This window comes from Notamacropus eugenii, chromosome 1 (genome assembly GCF_028372415.1).
Source record: "Notamacropus eugenii isolate mMacEug1 chromosome 1, mMacEug1.pri_v2, whole genome shotgun sequence".
NCBI lineage: Eukaryota > Metazoa > Chordata > Mammalia > Diprotodontia > Macropodidae > Notamacropus > Notamacropus eugenii.
The window spans coordinates 109,570,601-109,591,179 of record NC_092872.1 but is presented as its reverse complement, the minus strand read 5'-3'; the positions used below and the strand labels follow the sequence as shown (position 1 = coordinate 109,591,179).

Here is a 20,579-nt window from a genome sequence, read left to right as displayed (position 1 = left end):
AGGGTTGACTGAACAGTACACTCAAAAAAAAATTAAATTGACATAACTAGTCTGTATAACAGATAAACCTGCATATCTACCTAGGAATAAAAAGTGAGGAGGAAGGGAAAGGGAAAAGACTCAAAATGCTGAGAGAATAAGTCCAGGAAATATAATATAACAATATAATTAATAGAAATAATATATAATATGATATAATATAATGTAGTATAATATAATAAGCAATATGGTGCAATCAATAGAATACTGGGTTTAAAGTAAAGAAATCAGGTTCAGATCTAATCTCTGATGGTTACAAGTAGCGTGGTCATGAACAAGTCACTTCTCTATGACCAGTCCAATGCTCCAGAGGGAGTTCCCATACCAGAAAATCATAGAGACTTGATATAGATACATTTTGATACAGATTTCTTCTTAATCTGGAGGTGGGACCCCAAACTCCCTAGTCATAGGTGAAAGATTGGATCATTGGAAAACTTTTTGTTGTTGTTGTTTGTTTTTTATAATGAAGACTAAACTTCATCCTCAGAGGCCTCAGAAAACCACGAGGCTTCTACAGTTTCGTTTGGTTTACTCCCTCTTCAGGTCTCTGTGAATCATCACTTTTTTCTTTTTTTAAAGGATCTATTCAGTTCACTCTCTTCTTCCCTCCCAAATCCCTAGCAACCGCTTGGACCTACAGGTCTGGAACATCATCCCTTATCTACCCCCAGATTCAAGAACGCTGAAACACTGGGTGATGTGTGTTCCCAGTTAAGAGAATTCCCTACCTGTTTGTCATGGAAAAATACCAAAGACCCTTTACTTATCTCGTTGCACTTTTTGCACCACGCCTTATGTGATCAATTTTGCAGTAGCAGACTCCACCGGTCTCTCTCTTCCCCGCCTGATGCTTAGCACATACATACACACACTCACAGCCTTCCCCAGGCACTAAGTTCTGAGACTAGAGCTGTCAACTGAAAGTTTTAGCTGTGATTGCAGACCTTGGCTCTATCTTCACTCTATTCACATTCTCCAACTTTGACCCCCTTTTAACTCCCATTTACATTTATTTTTCACTCCTATGGCAGCCCTTCTCTCTTAACTTCACACTAAGGGCTGTCACTGTGGATTTGGGTGTTCACAGTATGTGTATATATACCCCCCCCCCACACACACACACATATTATATATATACATATGTAATATGTATAATATGTATATATATACACATACATATATATGTATGCATATGACTATGTGTATGAGGCAATTATCTCTCTAATGACATTTGTAGGAAAAGATGCAGAGGAGATTTAACAGACTCTGAACCTTGTTTGGGGCATTCTTTATCTTCAGGTCTGGTTAGGTCTCTGAAATTATTGCAAGTACATTTCCACCAGTCTCCTGCTTTTCCTTTCTCTCCTGTGACTTTGAAAACGGAGAGAAGGAAATGGAAGAAGGGCTGATCCCCCAATAAAAAAAAAAGGATAACAGGTTATCGCTTGTTTCCTGTGACATAGTAAATTTTTCTCATTATTCTCTTTTCCCATATTAAAAAAAAAATTGTCTCTAGATAAAAGTATGGAAATAAGAACATATATGAACTGTCTTGTCTAGACACATCTTTAAGAAAAGTCTTAAATTCATTGCTCCCAATAAATGGCTAGAGGTGGGGAACTATGAATGGTGAACTTTACATGTGTTGTCAGAGCTGCTTAGTATGTTGACTAATTTTCCTGGATTTTCTTTTTTAGCTTTAAAAATTATTTTCTGCAAGGGTCTAAGCTCTCTGGGGAGGAGGCAAAGAGAGTTATTTGAAAATTAGTGATATAAAAGCCAAAAATCCCAACATTTTTATTAAAAAAGAAAATTCTGACAGCTGGAAATCTACCTGAACCATTATATCTTATCTACATTTAAATAACAGCTTCAACTATGATACATTCATTTTCATTTAGCTTTGTAATAAAATCTCCAAAGTAAAAACACTTTTTAATCTTGGAATTGGACTCAGAAGAGCTAGGTTCAAGTCTGGCTTCTACATCTTGCAAGTTTGTGTTACATGAGGCAGTGGCTTAACCTCAGAACACCAAATATATAAAATGAAAGATTTAGATGTTATGATTCCCAAAGTCCCTTCCTATGCTTGAGACTATTGTCGTGTGTTCGCCCTTCATTGCCGGAGAAGACCATGCCATCAGAGAAATAATTACATGACTTGCACTTGACTTTGTTTTGAGTGAGGGAGGGCTGTGCAGGTCACCAGCCTCACTTCTCCTCCAGAACCACCTGAATCCAGTGACCAGATATTCATCAGGATGACTGGAGATGACCCAGGATGAGGCAATTGGGGTTAAGTGACTTGCCCAAGGTCACACAGCTAGTGAGTGTCAAGTGTCTGAGGTGAGATTTGAACTCAGGTCCTCCTGACTCCTGCACTGGTTCTCTATTCACTGCACCACCTAGCTGTCCCAAGACTATTGTTACTATTTTAAAGAATGTAAATAGTAAAACTTTAAAAATGCTATGTGGGTTCTAAAGTACAAAAATGCTTTTTACTAATAACAAACTACTTAGCTTGCATGAAAATTGTTAAATCTGTTTTGACTAATTTTTTAGATGTTGATCTGGCTTGCCAATTACAGTAAAAATAATTCATATTGTCAGGACTGTGTTAAAATATGTTAAAATGACTTTTCCCATATTTATGTAGAAAATAATGAATTGATTTTTGTTTGAAAATATAACTTGGTTCTTGCTCATCTTCATCACAGTGATCTCTATTTTGGGTTTTTTGTAAACTCTTGGATAATTTGTTCTCCTTCATTGTCTTTCTCTGTACTCTCCCACCATCCCCACTCCTGCCATCTTCTCTCCCATTCCCTAACCTCAAAAACATTTTCATTTTTAGTTCTGGGGGGAAATTTTAAATGAATGCTCTAGAAATATAGAGTTAAATGCGGAGGTTCAGAATTAAGCTGTACGTAAAGAGGACTGAAAAGAAGCTCTTCTAAATAAATTACATATATATGTATATTACATATATATACATATATAGTCATTCCTTGTGAAAGTAAAAGTAGTTTCAACAAAATTCCATAACTTCACCATCACTGTCTATTCAAGGAGGTAGGCTTTCCTCTGTCTTGGCTATACTTTTAATTATGAGAATATAAAGGAACAATAAAGAAATTGGAGATCATGTGATTTTGTTTTCATTTCCTTTTTGTTTCAAAGTGTCTCATGTTTATAGTGTAAAACATTAGTAGTAACATTAGGGACATGTAGATCTCTGTGATAGTGGGGAAAACTGTTTTCCCCCAAAGGATAACCTTTATAATTATGTGTTCACTCCTCTCATTCAAGAAGATTGGATTCTAGATCAGAATCTAGATTGGTGTGTTCAAAATTTAAGAAACTACTAAAGCTTTCACTAAATTAACAAACAAAAGTAGAGTAAAGGCAAAACCTGGCATATGAATATTCATTTTCTATTTTACAGAATAAGTGAATTTCCAAATAGGACATAAATGGATCTGTCATTTTGACTAGATAATATTACAGTGTGTGTGTGTGTGTGTGTGTGTGTGTGTGTGTGTGTGAGAGAGAGAGAGAGAGAGAGAGAGAGAGAGAGAGAGAGAGAGAGAGAGAGAGAGAGAGAGAGAGAGAATGGAAATGTCTATAATAATGTTTTCATTTGGTTCATATATTTCAAATGTAGTCAAGTACATCACGAACTTACATAAGAGATGTATTTTTTTAAAAAATCCAAAAATCATGTTTGCTAAATGTTGCAGTAAAACTACAGAAAATGAGACCCCAATAGAATCCAGTACTAAGATAAAACTGATAGTCTTGTGTATTTGTGTGCAACACACTGATAGAGAAAGAACAAATTAATATAATATAAACTAAAAAAATAATTTGCAATTTTGAAAAACAGTGAAAACATATGATCCTTCCAAAGTAAAAGGCTAATATTTCTTGTGATTTGTAGTCTTGATCATTCTGTGACAGCCTCTCATTTGGTTGATCTGTTCTAAAAATATGCTTGTGTTTTACCTCCTTTCAGTGCCACCATTTTCTTGCCTCGTGATTCTTTTTGGCTGCCTGATGACCTGACTCAGCACTTATTCAATAGACTTTTCATTTCACTACTTTTTAAAGAAACAGAGTCACTCAGAAAACAATCACTTCCCCTACTTGATAAATCTTTCTCATGCTATTGAGTGTATTATAAAAATTTGTTTACTATGGATGCATGAACAAAAAACACAAAACAAATACACATCTTATGCAGTTAAAGTATGCTCTGTGTATATTCTAGGTATTTCAAGTTGTGTTTATTTTTTATTTTTTGCTTTTTAGTTTTTCAAAGAAACCTTTTTAAATTAGCACTTCCTTTTCACAATAAATATTTGGGAGGTAGTTTAGTGTGGAGTCACAAAGCTTGGGTGGGAATATTCACTTGGTCATTTACTTGCTGTGTGAACTTGCTTCACCCCTCTTAGGTTTTGTTCCCTCATCTTTAAAATGAGAGTGTTAAGGTCTATTCCAGCTCTGACATTCTGTGATTAATGTACATTTTTTACCCTCATGAAATGATTAGTCAAGGCATGCTCCTGGTTTTTGTATTCTGCTTATGGCTCAAATTTTAAAAGCCACAGTTTACCTTGTTTCAGTTTTCCCTTTGCCACTAACTGATGTGTTTAATCTAATCATACAAACAATAACAGCTGGTATTTATATAGTGCTTGCAACTTTATAAAAGACAGTATCTACATTGTCTCAATTTCCACATCTGTAAAATGAGGGGGGTAGAACTAAGGAGCTCTGGAGTAGGGGACTGCTCTTTGATTAGCACAATAATCCATCTTTCAGAAGTGGGTACCAATCCCTGTCCAGTACAACTTATAGTAATAGATTATTAGGAGTTTAAAAATGCATAGGAGGATGAGCTTATCATTTGCTAATAGCTTAGTGTGAATTGCCACATTGTTTTCTTCCTAGTGCTTAGCTGAGATTAGTTACGTGGGCAAATTTTGTTTTGAATGGACACAGAGTGGACAAGAGAAAGTCAATAATACGGGCTCATGGAATGAGTAGGTCCGAGTTAGGGTACTCGAATAGGGGACTGGACAACAAAAGCACAAAATGAAAACACTCATGGGGCCCTGAGAGATGAAAACATGACAAAGAAAAATGTCATTCCCCTGAAATAAGTCATCTTGGCCCTATATCTTTACCACAAATGTAGTAGTTTGTTAATGTCTAGATTAGCAATACAATCAAAGATGGTTGTGAAACTAGACTCATTTTTAATCATGTGGAAATTCAAATTTATTTTTAGAACAAATATAAAAAGTGATAACTAAATTTTATTCTAGTGGAAAACTGCTTTATAATACTTTTTAAATTTCTCTTACATTGTTTACATCAATTACATTGTTTCCTTAAGTTATGTAGAATATTCTGAATATCACTTCTGATTAGTACTCAGAGTGTCAATCCCTTAAATGTTATTCTGTGATTTTAGATTGCTATTAAAAGTAACTGTAACAAAGTGGGAAGAGCATTGGTGCTGAAGTCAGAGAACCTGGTTTCAAGTCTCATCTGAGACTTACCACCAATGTGACCTTGGCAAGTCAAAACCTCCCTGGGCTTAATCCAGTTAGATATTCTGAGTCAATTTATTGTCAGTAGAAGCACAGACTCATGATCATTGCTGTCACAAAATAAAAAGCTATCAAAATTACTGATTGACTCAAGTAATTTAATTCCCACTGAGCTACTTGGGGTTGTCTTGGATTAGAGTGCCATTTCTGACATTTGACATCATTTGCTCTTATGTAAGTGACATAACCTCAATGGACTTCAGTTTCCTTATATACATATAAATTGAGAGGTTATTACTAGATGGTTTCAAGATCCCAACTACTTCTGATATTTTATCATCTGAAGTGGAATTTTATAAAAATTGATGGAATCCAATTAAATAAAAACTAATATTTCATATAATTCTTCTTGATGCTTGGTTTTTAGACTATTCTAAAATGGGCAAAAAGAGTTAAAAATTGTGGAATCCATAGATAAATTCCAGGGGCAGGATTGCAAATCTGGATGGGGAAAAAGTACAGTTTTATTTTTACTACCCTTTGCTTTCTTTTGTAATCCTAATTAGATGTAGCTGGGTGGATCCGTGAATAGAGAACTGGGCCTGGAATCACAAAGACCTGAGTTCATATTTGGCCTCATAGACACATTAACAAGTCATTTAACTTCTGTCTTCCTCAGTTTCCTCAACTGTAAAATGTGAATAATAGCATGTACCTCTCATTTTGTAGTGAGGATCAAATGAGATAGTATTTGGAAAGCACTTAGCACAGTGCCTGACACAGTGTGTGCTCAATAAATACTTGTGTCCTTCCTTTCTATGCATTTTATTTGATTCATTTAAAAATACTATTCTAAGAACTTCTAAAGGGATGGTGTGGCTTAAGACATGCACAAAAAAGATTGAGAATCCTGGGTGTAGGTAGATGCCTTGTTTATTCATTTGATAATTCATCAGGACCTTATTAAGCACCATGCACAAGTCAGGCACCATGATGATCAGTAAGCATTAATTGAGTTTTCTGATTAACCAGGTATTTCTCAATAAATTTAATTTATTAATCTTTGTTATAAAAAAGATTTCCAAAATCCACTGTCCATTTTCCTGCATTAGTAAACAGAAAAAGCAGAGTTGATGTGGCATAGTGGATAGAGAGCTTACCTTGAAGTCAAGATCTGGGTCCAAATCTTTGACACATACTAGCTATGTGACCCTGTGCAAGTCACTTAATCTTAGCAGTAGTGAGGTAACTTTCTGTGACTATATAATTGATAGGCACTGACTTGCAATGGTAGAGGGAATTTCCTCATCTGGGTATACCCTGTATATAATTACAGGTCTTGTCCCTACATAAATAGAGCATAATAAACATAATTGTGCCTTTAATGACAAGATGTACAGTATTTCCTCGGTCATTACTAGATACTGCAATAATAATAATATAAGGCTGTAGGCCTAGAAATGTAAACTATTACATAATAATTCCTTCTGTCCTTTCTCCTCTTTGGTCACCCTAACAGGAAAGTCATCTTTACCAATGAGCTCTGAATAGTAGGGCTTTAAGGGTCATAGACTTAGAACTGCAAGGGCATCTGAGGTCATTTAGTCCAATTCTCATGTTTAAAAATGAAGACACTCAATCTAAATGACTTGCTCAATGACACATAGATAATAAGTGGCAGAATCTAGATTCAAATTCAGGTTTCCTGAGCCCAAATTCAGCACTTTCTCCACCTTATTCACTGTTTTTTTGTTCTGCTACCAAATAATTTCTCCGTCTGCTTGATAATGCCTTTGGTTATTTTAACATCCATCTTTCCATAGAAACAAATTATTTAAACTGGGAAAGCATCTGAACTGAAACTAATGAACACTCAATTATAACCATTCAACAAATTTAAATGAAGAATCAGAACCTTTCCTGTTTTAATAGAAGAAAGGTGTTAAAGATCAGAAGAGCATTGAATACTTGAAGGGGAGGAGGGGCATTTCCTCTCCTTCCTACCTAATGGATAAGAAAATGAAATTTTATTGTACTCAATAATATCCCCTGAGGCTGAAGCTGTTTACCTCTGGGTCTGTGTGAAGTAGTAGTGCCCTTACATATTGTGTTTTGTCTAGAAAGATCAAGGGTAACACTGATATTATATGGAAAGAAAGCAAACAAGAGTTACCATAGTATGGAAAATCAAGTATTAGACAAGGAATCAGGAAAACACTTGCACTTAAATTCTGCTGATCTCTGGGCCTCAGTTTCCTCAACAATAAAGTGAGGTGATAATACCTTTAAAATCTAATCCATAGGGTTATTGGGAGGTTCAAATGAAATTATTTATACAGGGTGTCCCAAAAGTCTTAGTGCTGTTCTAAGCTATAAAGACTTTTAAAATGCACTAAGACTTTGGGGATTCCTTGTATAAAGCACTTCATAAATTTTTCAAAGCACTATATAATTGATTCCTTTCTTGTTGCCTATAAACCAGATTAAATCTCCCCCCATCCAAAAAAGCCAAACAAATAAACAAAACTTCACACTAGATCATGTCTGTTGTCTCTCCAGATTAACAATGATCCTTTCATTGCTAAATCTAATGTCCTCTCAGTATTCATTCCTTCTTGATCTCTCTGCCACATTTGACACTGGATTCTCCTGAATACCCTCCCCTCTTTGTGTTTTTCTGACAGTGCTCTCTCTTGGTTTTCCTGGTACCGGTCTATTTGCAACCTGACAGTCTCCTTTGCTGGATATTCATCTGTGTTACACTACTAACTGTGGGTGTCCTCCAAGGATCTGTGCTATAAACTTTTATCTTTCTAGATATTCTTTTACTTGGTGAGTTCTTAAAGGTTCAGTTATTATCTTTATATAAATGATTCCCATATTTAAATATCCAGATATAATCTCTCCCCTAAGAGACTCTGACATCACCAGCTGCCTCATGAACATTTTGAAGAGATTGTCTCATAGTATCTCATACTCACACTGGATATGTCCAAAACAAAACTCATCTCTACTCCCAGAAACACCCCCTTCTGATCCTATCACTGTCAAGGGCACAATCACCCTTCTAGTTACCCAGGTCAACAACTTTAGTGTCATCTTCAAACTCTCAGCTCTTCCCTCACATGTCTAATCATTTACCAAATCTTGTCCTATCTTTCTTCACAATATCTCCATTCTTTCTGCTCTCCACCCAGAGAGCACCACCCTAGTTCAGGCTCTTATCATCCTTTGCCTAGAATATTGCAATAACCTTCAAATTGTTGTTCCTGCTTCAAATCACTCTCCCCTCACATTCTCCATATGGCTGCCAAGTAATTTTCCTAAAGCATAGTTATGAACTGTTATCCCAAAATCTCAGGTCTTTACACTTATCCAATACAAGGTTATTCTATTTGTTTGCTGGTATAAATTGTATGTTTTCTCTGTTTCACTGATCTATTTTTCTATTTCTTAGCCAGTACTACATAGTTTTGATAATTACTGCCTCATAACATAGTTTAAGATTTAGTACTGCTAAACCTCTCTCCTTTACATTTTTTCATTAGTCCCTTTGATATTCTTGAATTTTTGTTCTTCCAAATGAATTTTGTTTTTATTTTTTCTAATTCAGTATAGTTCTTTTTTTGGTAATTTAATGGGGATGGCATTGAATGTATAAATTAGTTTAGGTAAAAATTTTGTCTTTATTATATTGACCCTGCTTATCCCTGAACAAGTAATATTTCTCCAATTATTTAAATCTGATTTTGTTTAAATATTTTTTTCATGATTTTGTTTATACAATTCCTGGATTTGTTTTGGCAGGTGGAATCCCAGACATTTTATGCTGTCTAGAGTTCTTTTAAATGGGGTATCTTTTACTATTTTTGTTTATGACATATAGGAATGCTGATGATTTATGTGAATTTACTTTATATCCTGCTATATCCTTATGTCTCTCTCTCTCTCTCTCTCTCTCTCTCTCTCTCTCTCTCTCTCTCTCTCTCTTTCTCTCTCTCTCTCTCTCTCTCTCTCTCTATATATATATATACATATATACATATATGTGTGTGTGAGTTTACACACGTATAATTTTAGATATATATGTGTGAGTATGTGTGTGTGTGTGTGTAATTACCTTACTAAAATTATTGTTTCAGCTCACTTTTTAGTTGAGTCTTTGGGATTTTCCAAGTTTATCATCAAATCATCTGCAAAAAAGGATAGTATTATTACTTCATTCCCTATTCGGATTCCTTCTATTTCTTTTTCTTCTCTTATTGCTATTGCTAAGATTTCCAATACAATACTAAATAATATTGGTGACAGTGAGCATCCTTGTTTCACATCTGATCATACTAGGAAGACTTCTTGCTTATCCCCACTACAAATAGTGCTTGCTGATGATTTTAGATTTTTTTTTTATCAATTTAAGGAAAAATCCATTTATCCCAATACTTTCAAGTATTTTTAATAGAAATGTGTTGTATTTTTCGAAAGCTTCTTCTGAATCTATTGATGTAACCATATTATTTTTAAACTTTTATTATTGATATAATCAATTATGTTAATAGTTTTCCAATTTTAGATATATACCTTTTTGTGTCTAATGATATCCATCTCTAAGGTGGGAAAGGAGGGAGGGAAGAAAAAAAGAAAAAAAATTACATGATAACTTTTATATATTTAAAAGGAATAGCAAGTTGTACATAATAGTTTTGTATGCAATCATCTTTTAAATACTTTCTTATAGAAATGCTTGTTTTATTCCATAAATTAAAATTAAAATAAATAAATGTAAAAAAATAAAGCATAGCTATGACCATGTCACTGGCCTACTCAATAAACTCCAATGGCTCCCTGTTAATTCTCAAATCAAATTTTTCTCTCCTAGTTATGTTTAAATTTCTTCACAACCTGACCTTTCCTATCTTTCCAGTGTTCTTACAGGTTACTCCACCCCCCACCCCCACCCCAAATCATTTTGTGAGCCAGACATGCAGGCCTTCTTACTGTTCTTCACACATTAGGCTGCATCTCACATCTCTGTGTCTTTTAACTAGCTGTCCCTCATCTCTGGAATGCTTTTTCTCCCTCGCCTCTTGAAATTCAAGTTTTCCTTCAAGAATCTCTCTCTCTCTCTCTCTCTCTCTCTCTCTCTCTGTCTGTCTCCTTTACCCCTTCTCTCTTTTCTTTTTCCTCTTTGCAAAAACAAAAGTTATTTCATTTTTCAAAAAGTTACAGGAAATGAGTGACTGTTAGAAAGAATATTCTGTACTTGACTAACAATGACACTGGTTATTAAACTTGAAATGATGGGATCCTCATGCAATAGAAATTGTTCTTAGAAATCCTGATAGAGGACAAAAAAATCTTGGCATGATCTGACATACATTCCGATATTTAGGACATCAGACTTCAAAGACTTTGAAAAAAAAGTATAGGAAAATCCAATGAACTTAAATTCTTTAGAAATCACATCACAAAAGAATAGCAGTTTCTCAAGAATGAAATAAGGACATAAGGGTGAAAAAAAAATGTAATGAAGATCAACAGAATCTTAGCTCTAAAGCCAAAAGGGTCCTCAGAGGTCATCTAATACAAAGCCTTCATTTTACATATGAGGCTGTCAGAGTGTAATGGATTTTTTCAAGACCACAGAAGTAGTAAATCTCAGCATTGATACCTGTACCTTTGTTTCTGAAGCCAGAGCCAATACTCTTATTTGATTACACTGCATTAAAGGACAGTGTTGTTTTCTTTTTACTGCTATGGATATAAAGAGAGCCAATTAAATAACTTAGGTTGTTAAAAAGACAAGTGCATAAGAGTGAAACAAGATAGATAAAGGAAAATAACATTAAAAACATATCTTAGTCCTGTAAAAATTGTATCAGAAGTGCTAATGCTCAGAATGAGCTAAGACTGGGCTGTTCAAGAAACCTAAGGACAAGAAAAGAGGATTTTAAGTTTTTAAGGGAAAAGAAGAGGTTCAAAGAAGAGAATGGATGAGATGATGCTAAGGGGAAGGGCTGTTCAAGTCTTACTCTGTGTGTGTGTGTGTGTGTGTGTGTGTGTGTGTGTGTGTGTGTTTCTCTCAAGGAGAATTATCTTTGGACTGGAAAGAAAAGAACAAAAATGACTGATGTAAAGTTGATACCCTTCTTAACAGCAGGGACTGATATTAAGAGAGTACCTAGCTCAGCAGTCAATTTACTACCCTTTGGCTCCACCCTTTGACTGCCCAATTAAAATATCCTTCCCTAGCCACAACTGTGCTACACATGTTGCATCCTTATATTAAAATGTGAACCTCTTAAAAGCAGGGATTTTAATCTCTGTTTTATTTCTTCAGCAATTCCCACAACGCCTAGAACATTATAAGCATTTAGCAATTTTTTTCATTCATTCATTCAATGCCAAAGTTATACTTTACCTTGATTTGCAAAACATTTGGCAATATCTCATGGTAAAGATATGTCAAAATTAGGATAAATTTAAATGAATTTGGATTTCTCATCATTTTTGGAGGATCCCAGTGGAATACCCTGTTCAGTTGATTATCATTATTATTATCAAAGATTTGGTTGAAGATGCAGATGACATTCTGTAAGATTATCATATGACACAAAGCTATCATTGACAACCAACCTACTGGATGAATAAGTCAAGATCCCAAAAACATCTTAGGTAGAATTTTGAGCCAAATCTAACAAGATAAAATTTAGTAGGGACAAATTTAAAAATTAACTCTTGCATCCCAAAAAAAAGTCAACCCCACAAGTATAAAATGGAAGAAATATGACTAGATATAGTTATGAATCTCAAAAAAATCAAGTTTTTAGTCACTTTTGGCTCAATATGAACCTACTAGCTAATGTGACTGGTCAGAAAAAACCCTGCATTCTTATGCTACTTAAAGAAAGTAACTTGAAATGATGGAATCCTTGTATAATAGAAACTTTTCTTTGAAATCCTGATAGAGGACAGAAAATATTGGCATGGTCTGACCTGCACCCCAATATTAGTTCTACTAACTTGTACTACGTCATAGTTCTACTATACTCTGCCCTGGTAAGGTCATATCTGGAAAATTTCATTCAACTCTGAACACAATATTTTAGGAACAGCATTGATAACCTATACTTCCATCAAGAGACCTGTACAATGAATGACTTTGAGATCTTTACATATGAAGATCATTTGAAGGAACTGGGAGGGATTAGCATGAAGAAAGGTGTTCGTCCTTCGTTGCCGAAGAAGAACATGCCATCAGAGAAACAATTACATGACTTACACTTGCCTTTGTTTTGAGTGAAGGAGGGCTGTACAGGTCGCCAGCCTCACTTCTCCTCCAGAGCCATCTGAATCCAGTGACCAGATATTCATCAGGATGATTGGAGATGACCCAGGATGAGGCAATTGGGGTTAAGTGACTTGCCCAAGGTCACACAGCTAGTGAGTGTCAAGTGTCTGAGGTGAGACTTGAACTCAGATCCTCCTGACTCCTGCACTGGTGCTCTATCCACTGCACCACCTAGCTGCCCCTGGAGAAGTATTTGAAGGTCTTTCATGTGGAAGAAAGATCAGACTTGTTCTGCTTATCCCCTGAGAGCAGACCCAAGAGTAATGGATTCAAATTACATACAGAGGAAGATTCTGGTTTGATATATGAAAAACTTCCCAATTATTAAAGTTATCTATATATTTTCCCCTCTAGATCTCAAAGGATTCAAATATTACACAGAGAACCACCTGTCTGTCTCATTCTAAGAAAATCTAATATACAGAGATAGAAACTTTGAAAAATGCTTTACCTCTTGATAAGATTCACTGTAGCACTATTTTAGTAGTATTTTTCATGTGTATTGAAAATAAAATTTGATTAACACAGATTTCAGGAACACACATATTTTATAATTTGAGGTACACCTTTATTTATTCTCACAATAAACTTGGTAAATAGATAAATATAGGTAGTATCAGTTTCTTCACATTTTTAGAGCAGGAAAAAATGAGACCAAGAAAAATTAATTGGATTTTCCACAATTATACATTAAGTAAGTAACAGCAGTGGAAAAAATTTTGTAAGTGGAAACTACAATTAACAGCCTTTACACAATATTCTGATGAAAAGTGGTTGCTTTGAAGGTAGAAGAATCATAGGGAACTTATGTGCTAAACATATCTAACATGACCAAATGCTGAAATGGGACCCTATTCTTGTTTTATCGTTTGTCAAAGGGAATAAAATATTTGTGATATATGCCAAGAAGGAAGTTGAAAGTGAACTTTGTCTAACAGATACTATCTATGTCTATCCTGGTAAACAATTCTTCATTGGTTATGGCATGTGTGTGTTTACTGTAATAAATACATATTTATATTCAGATATGATTCCCTCCTCCATACCACCTTCCTTGTATCAAGCATTGCTAGACATAAGAAGGCCTCAAATACAAGCAATATTTGAGCAACGAACACTTTTTAATATAAAGATATATCTTTTCATCAGTGACATCTATTTAAAATAAGCTATTCTTTTGAGTTTCATGAATTATACTTCAAGTTTAAAAGTAAATCTTGTCAATAATGTAAATCTAATTCATCTCTGGAGATTTTTGATGACTTTTCCTAAACCTGTGCTTATATAACAGCATTTTGCCATCACTATCTTTTTCTAGAAATATTTCTCTGCTGGCCAACAAATGATCAAGGAGGAAAATTATGATCAAATTGTTCGACATTATGAACAGATTCTCTTCAATGCTATTTTGTTGGCAATATAACAAATACTTCTCTAACACCATTGTCAAGAGCACAAAATCTTTAAATACATAATGCACTGTTATCTGCAGAGATTTATGTCGATGGAGTGCACAGAGAAGGGAGTAAGAAGCTTTTTTCTGAGAGAATGAATCAGGTAACTGTCAGGGAGAAAAAAGTCTAAAGGGATCTTTTGAGATAATTTAATTTAACCCCTATCCTGTATGGAAAAGAAATTCTGAAAAGTATTATTGAGAGACAAAGTACTTTCCTGACAGAACTGTGCTTCTTAACTTTTCGAGGAAGAGTTTAAAAAGCTTTGGTGAGAATTGTTCTATTCAAAGGTTTCTTTCTCTTGTTTGTGTAGAACATAAGGTGATTTCTGGTTATAAACTTTATGCGTTTATTTTATTATTTGCTACTTTCATAAATAATTTAAGCCTATCAAGAGGGGCAGCTAGATGGCATAGTGAATGAGTTCAGATGTGGCCTTCAGACACTTAATAGCTGTGTGACCTGAGCAAGTCACTTGCCCTTTTTTGCCTCAGTTTCCTCATCTGTAAAATGAGCTGGAGAAGAAAATGGTGAACCATTCTAATATCTCTGCCAAGAAAACCCAAATGGGGTCACAAAGAGTCAAACACAACTAAAAACAACAAAACAAATAAAATCAAGAGTTTAGGAGGGGATGGGATAGGAGAAGGGAGAACAAAAACATATGGGACAAAATGTTTCCCCAGTTTATGTATAGTGTGGCAACTCTGAGCTAATTGGTTTACATACTTGTAATTTTTAAGGAAATAATATAATGTATCCCTTGATTGCCTTAGAATGCAGGATGAGAATTATTAAGGAAATGAGTTAGTAACAAAGAGAGGGGTAACCACCCCACATAGGCTGCATATGGTATAATCATTCATAAAACTGTCTGTGCTTGAAAAATATTTGGTAATTAATTTTAAATTTCTTTCCTATTGAACTTTTAATTAAAATGGATAACTAGCAGCAGAATTGACCTTCTTTATCCTACTCCTCCCCAGAAATACCTTAGTTAAAAAATTCTTAAATAGCTTCCCAAATAACTTAGAGAAGGATGATTCCTGCCTTCAAGTGTTAAAAGGGTTGTTGTGGAAGAATTGGTCAACTTGTTCTCTTCTTGGCTACAGAGGAAAGAACTAGGAGCAATGGGTGGAGCTTAAATAATGACAGATTAAGTAAGGACTGATGTAAGGAAAAACTTCCAAACAATTAACAATGGGTTTCTCCTAACTATATATCTTTATACAAAACTCTAGATTACTACTTTTCCTTAACTTTATAGATGGTAAGGGTTGGACTAAATAGTCTCTAACATCCTTTCTGACTTGGAAATTCTGTGACAGTTAAGAGTTAGAAGTAAGCTTCCATAACTATCAAACCATTGCTCTTCCCATTATCCTATACTGAGGTTTTTTTAAGTCAATATGTAGTTTCTCCTTAAGTTTGAATATATTTATATATGTATATTATACATATATATAAAATATACATATATATGTAATATACCCAGGTCATATTTTCCCCTCTAGATCTCAAAGGATTCAAATATTACACAGAGAACCACATGTCTATCTCATTCTAAGAAAATCTAATATACAAAGATAGAAACTTTGTATACAAAATGTAATTACAAGATATAATATACATACATATATATGTATATAATATATATATATACACACATACACACAGAGAGCTTTAGTTTTTCCACTCTAAAGTAATGAATATGGACAAAAGACAAGGAAAAGGGGTTAATAAGGGAAGGCAGAAGAAAGAGAGAATAAAGGGAAATTAGAAGGCTGAAGGATCTCCTCCTTACCCTGAATTCCCTTTTCCCAGGCCCACAACTCCTAGAGACATAGTGGGGGGTATTTTGACCTTTCTGTAGAAAAGAAGCAACATTTCATAGGCCTGTGCCTCTTTTCAGATATCCTACTTTTTTACCATAAAATTCCCTTCTCCCTTCAATATGATACACAAATCCAAAGACAATCACTCGAGGAAAAAACATAAGAAAATTTGACTGAAAGACAAATGAGGGATAAATAGAAGTGATTTTTGTCATTGGAATATGCAACCAGTCACTTATGTAGAAAGAAAAAATAAATGAGAAGTTTGGAAAAGCCTGCACAAAGGTATGATATGGTAAGCATGGAATCTTTACCCAGATGTCTGCTGGAGTTTTCTCCGCTAAAAGCAGAATAGCTAATGGTTTCTTGCTTTGCTGTAGTGGTGGTTTCATCTTTCAAATTATGGAGAAACCAACAAGGGAAAACTCTATTCTGCATCTGATTCTCATTAAGAGGGAGGAATTGGTTGCTAGGGTGGAAATGACTGAAATCTTGGTGGGGGGGGGGGGGCGGGGATCCGATGATCACTCCATCCTAGAGTTGATAGACAAGGAAGGGAATCTAGACATAGTTTGACGTGTACCCTACATTTCACAAAGGCATATTTCAAAAGGCTTAGAGGAAAGATGGGTATGATGCCAGAGATTACATCAGGGAAAGTCAGCCCAGGAATGAAATTCTGAAGGCACCAAGAGAACCAATTACAATGAAGAGGAAAAATGGTATCTGTCCAAGGAGAACAGTGTGATTAACAAGAAACTTACTAGCTTACTTACATTTAAAAGAAAAATATACAAAATATGAAAGAAAGGCCAAGTAACAAAAGATGAGCATGGCATAGTCTTGTAAAGAGATTATCATGAATACTTTTAAAAAGCTCATAATAACCTTAGACAGATGAAGAAATCTAAGAAGATTTTAAAAACTCTATTAGAAGATGGAAAAGCAAGGAAGGGATAGTATCTTTAGAGTAGAAATATTTGATACTTATTTTGTTTTTGTTTTCTCTGCTAAGGAGAATGACCTTTGCATTGTAAATGACAGAACAAAAATAACTAACATGGAATTGATACCCAAGGAGTTAGTAAGAGAATTAGTGAGAAACTAAGTGAGTAAGGAGTTAGAAAGTGAGGAATAAGTGAGAGAGCATCTACATCTTCTGGTCATGAAAGAACTGCCAGAAATTATTGTTGAGATTTGAAAAATTATAGAAAATTATTAGTCCCACATGATTGGAAAAGGGCCAATATCTTGATTTTTCAAAAAGGATGAGAACAGTCTGTCAACTCTATTAGATTAGTGACTTTGGCTTAGATTCTTGAGAATTACTAATAGCGAACATTCATAGAGAGATTTAAGATCTGCAGAGTGCTTTACAAATATTATTGTATTTTAGCCTCATAATAGTCCTGGGTGGTAGGTGCTATTAATATGACCATTTTATGAATGAGGGAACTGAGACTGAGAGGTTGTTACTTACCCAGGGTCACACAACTAGTAAGTAACTGAGGCTACATTTGAATTCAGATCTTCCTAACTCAGGATCCAGTGCTTCATCCATCATGCTGTGTAGCTGCATCATTCTAGAAAGGATCATTAAAGAGATGGTTTGTGAACAACTAGAAATAGATGTTGTGTTTACAAAGAGCCAAACATGACTTCATTTAGAATGGGTCATGCCAGTCTAACCTAATTTACATTTTAATAGACTTACTAAACTAATAGATATAGAGGATTGCAGAGGATATGGTTTACTTAGATTTTTAGCAAAACTTTTTCATTATTAAATTTTAATTTTTAATTTATGGGATAAAACAAGCATTTCTATAACATAGTATAACAAAAAAGATGATTGCACATGAAACTGCAAATCCTCTACTCACAACTTACCATTTCTCTCAAATATACAACGAAATTGTCTTGTAATTTTTTTTCTCCCATGGCTTAAATTTTCTCTCCCCCCACCACCATTAAACAATATATATATATACAATTGTAAAATTATTCTATGCACCTATTTATTAGTTCTTTCTCTGGATGTGGATAGCGTCTTTCTTAATGTATCCTTTATAGTTAGTTTGGGTTTTTATAATCATTAAAATAACTTATTCATTCAAAGTCATTCTTAAAACACCATTGCTGGTTCTGCTCATTTTGCGCTTCATTATTTTGTGCAAGTCTTTCCATGTTTTTCTAAAATCATTGAGCTTATCATTTCTTATAGCAGAGAAGTATTCCATGACAATCATATACCACAATGCATTCAGTCATTCCTCAATTGATGAATATCCTTGCAATTTCCAGTTCTTTGCCATGACAAAAAGAGCTGCTATAAACATTTTAGAACATATGGATTCTTTTCCTCTTGCACTAATTATATTCAGAAGTAGAACAAGTAGTGGTATTGCTGGGCCAAAGTGTTTAGACAGTTTAATAACTCCTTGGGCATAATTCCAGATTGCTCTCCAAAATGACTGGATCAATTCACAATTCCACCAACGATGAATTAATGTTGGCAAAGCTTTTAATAAAGTATTTCATGCCATTTTTGGATAATATGAAGAGTTATGTATTATACAGTAAAACAACCACATGGATTCAGAGCCCATTGGAGAGTAATTGTTAAAAATTCAATGTTAGTATGGCAGGAGTTCTCTAATAGAGTGATCTCTAAGTTTTTGTATTTGGTCCTCTACTGTTTAACAGTTATCAGTATTTTGGATAACAGTATGTAGATGCTATACTTATCAAATTTACATATGACACAACATTAGGAATAATAGTTAGCAGTCTGCAGGCTCCATCTGAATAAGTAGCCATGGTGTGGCATCTCTTCCCCGCCAAAAATTTTAAAAAGCTAATTCAGTCTTGAGAAGCATTAAGAAGGTAAACCAGTAACAAAGAGCTAATGGTTCCAATGATATTCTGCCCTCTTTGGTCCTCATTTATAGTATTGTGTTAAATCCTGGAAAACGCACAGAGAAAAGCAGCCGGGATGGTGAAGGGACATAAGTTTGTCACATATGAGGATCAAGTGGAGGATTAAATCTTACATGAAAAAGGATTGGATTTGATTTCTTTGGCCCCACAGGGTAGAACTAGGGGTGAAAGTCCCAAAGAGAAAATTAAGGCTTGACGGAAGCGAAAAATTCTGAATAGAGTTGTTCAAAGGCACATTAAACATTCTCAAGCTGCAGAGGTTTCTCTCCTCCTTAGAGGTCTTCAAGCACAGACAGTAGAATCATTCTTCTGGTATGTTATAGTGAGGATTCCTTTCATGTATGGGTTGGTCTAGATAGCCAGTAAGGTCCTATGACAATTTCTTCTTTCCATCTCTATTTTTCATGCTCCACCCCATCCCAAGAAGAGTTTCTGTCTCACTTTAAGAGCTCTGTTTTACTCTAAGCTGTAAACAAATGTAATCACAGTTACCTAGGGACACTTTCCAGGATAACTGCAGTTCCCCTACATATGGAATAATGCTACATTTCTACAACATTTCCATCCCCCCGCCTGGTTTTCAATGAATATCCAATTCTAATAATACTTATGTACCTGATACATTGTACTCTCTGGTGTACTCTCTTTGCAGGGAGGAGACAAAGTATATACATGCCACCTCCTACACGAAATGTTTACACATCTTGCCCCTCGCCCCCACTATTTGTTAGTGCCTTCTCTGAAATTACTTTGTATTTTCATGTATTGATTCATCTCTATACATTTATGATATCTCTCTCCATCAGTGTGTGAGCTCTTTGGAGGCCAGCACATTAAAAAAAAAATCTTTGTGTTCCTCAGTGTCTAGGATGTTAATCTTAATAAATACTTGTTGATGAAAGATATGCACTGAGGGGATCTTCTAACCTCCAAGGCAACTCATTTCACTTTAGGACAGCACTGAATATTATGAAGTTTTTTTTGCTTATATCAAGTTTAAAACTGACTCTCTGGACCTTTCTTTCACACACTGCTTGCAGTTCTCCCCTCTGGGTTCAAGCAAATCAAGTCTAGTCTATCTCCTACATAAGAACTTTTCAAAAACTTGAAGACTGTTATAATGTGCCTCCTAAATCTTCTTTTCATCAGGTTAAATAGCCCCAGTTTCTTCGCGATATCTGCGTGTGTGTACACATGCATATATATGTGTTTGTACATACGTATATCATGATCTCAAAAGTCTGTACAGGGTCATTAGATTTAGCGCTGGGGAAAGGGCCATAAAGCTTAGCTAATTCAACCCTCATCTTTCAGATGAGAATACTTGATGCTCAGAAAAGTTAAACTCACAATTATCATTATTATTATTAAGCAGCAGAGCCAGAATTCAAATCTATGTCTT

General features: G+C 34.8%; 1 long non-coding RNA gene across 5 annotated transcripts in view; it reads right to left on the bottom strand.

The window, feature by feature from the left end:
• Positions 1 to 20,579, bottom strand: part of LOC140505765 (uncharacterized) — a 52,676-nt gene that overhangs the window by 3,837 nt on the left and 28,260 nt on the right. For 3 of the 5 annotated variants that reach the window (XR_011967655.1, XR_011967653.1, XR_011967654.1), the window contains exons 3-4: positions 17,718 to 17,820; positions 9,721 to 9,793 (exon numbers count right to left, since the gene is read on the bottom strand). This is a non-coding gene — a long non-coding RNA (uncharacterized lncRNA). The remainder of the gene's footprint in view (positions 1 to 9,720; positions 9,794 to 17,717; positions 17,821 to 20,579) is intronic. The other 2 variants (XR_011967658.1, XR_011967657.1) reach the window with 2 other exon arrangements.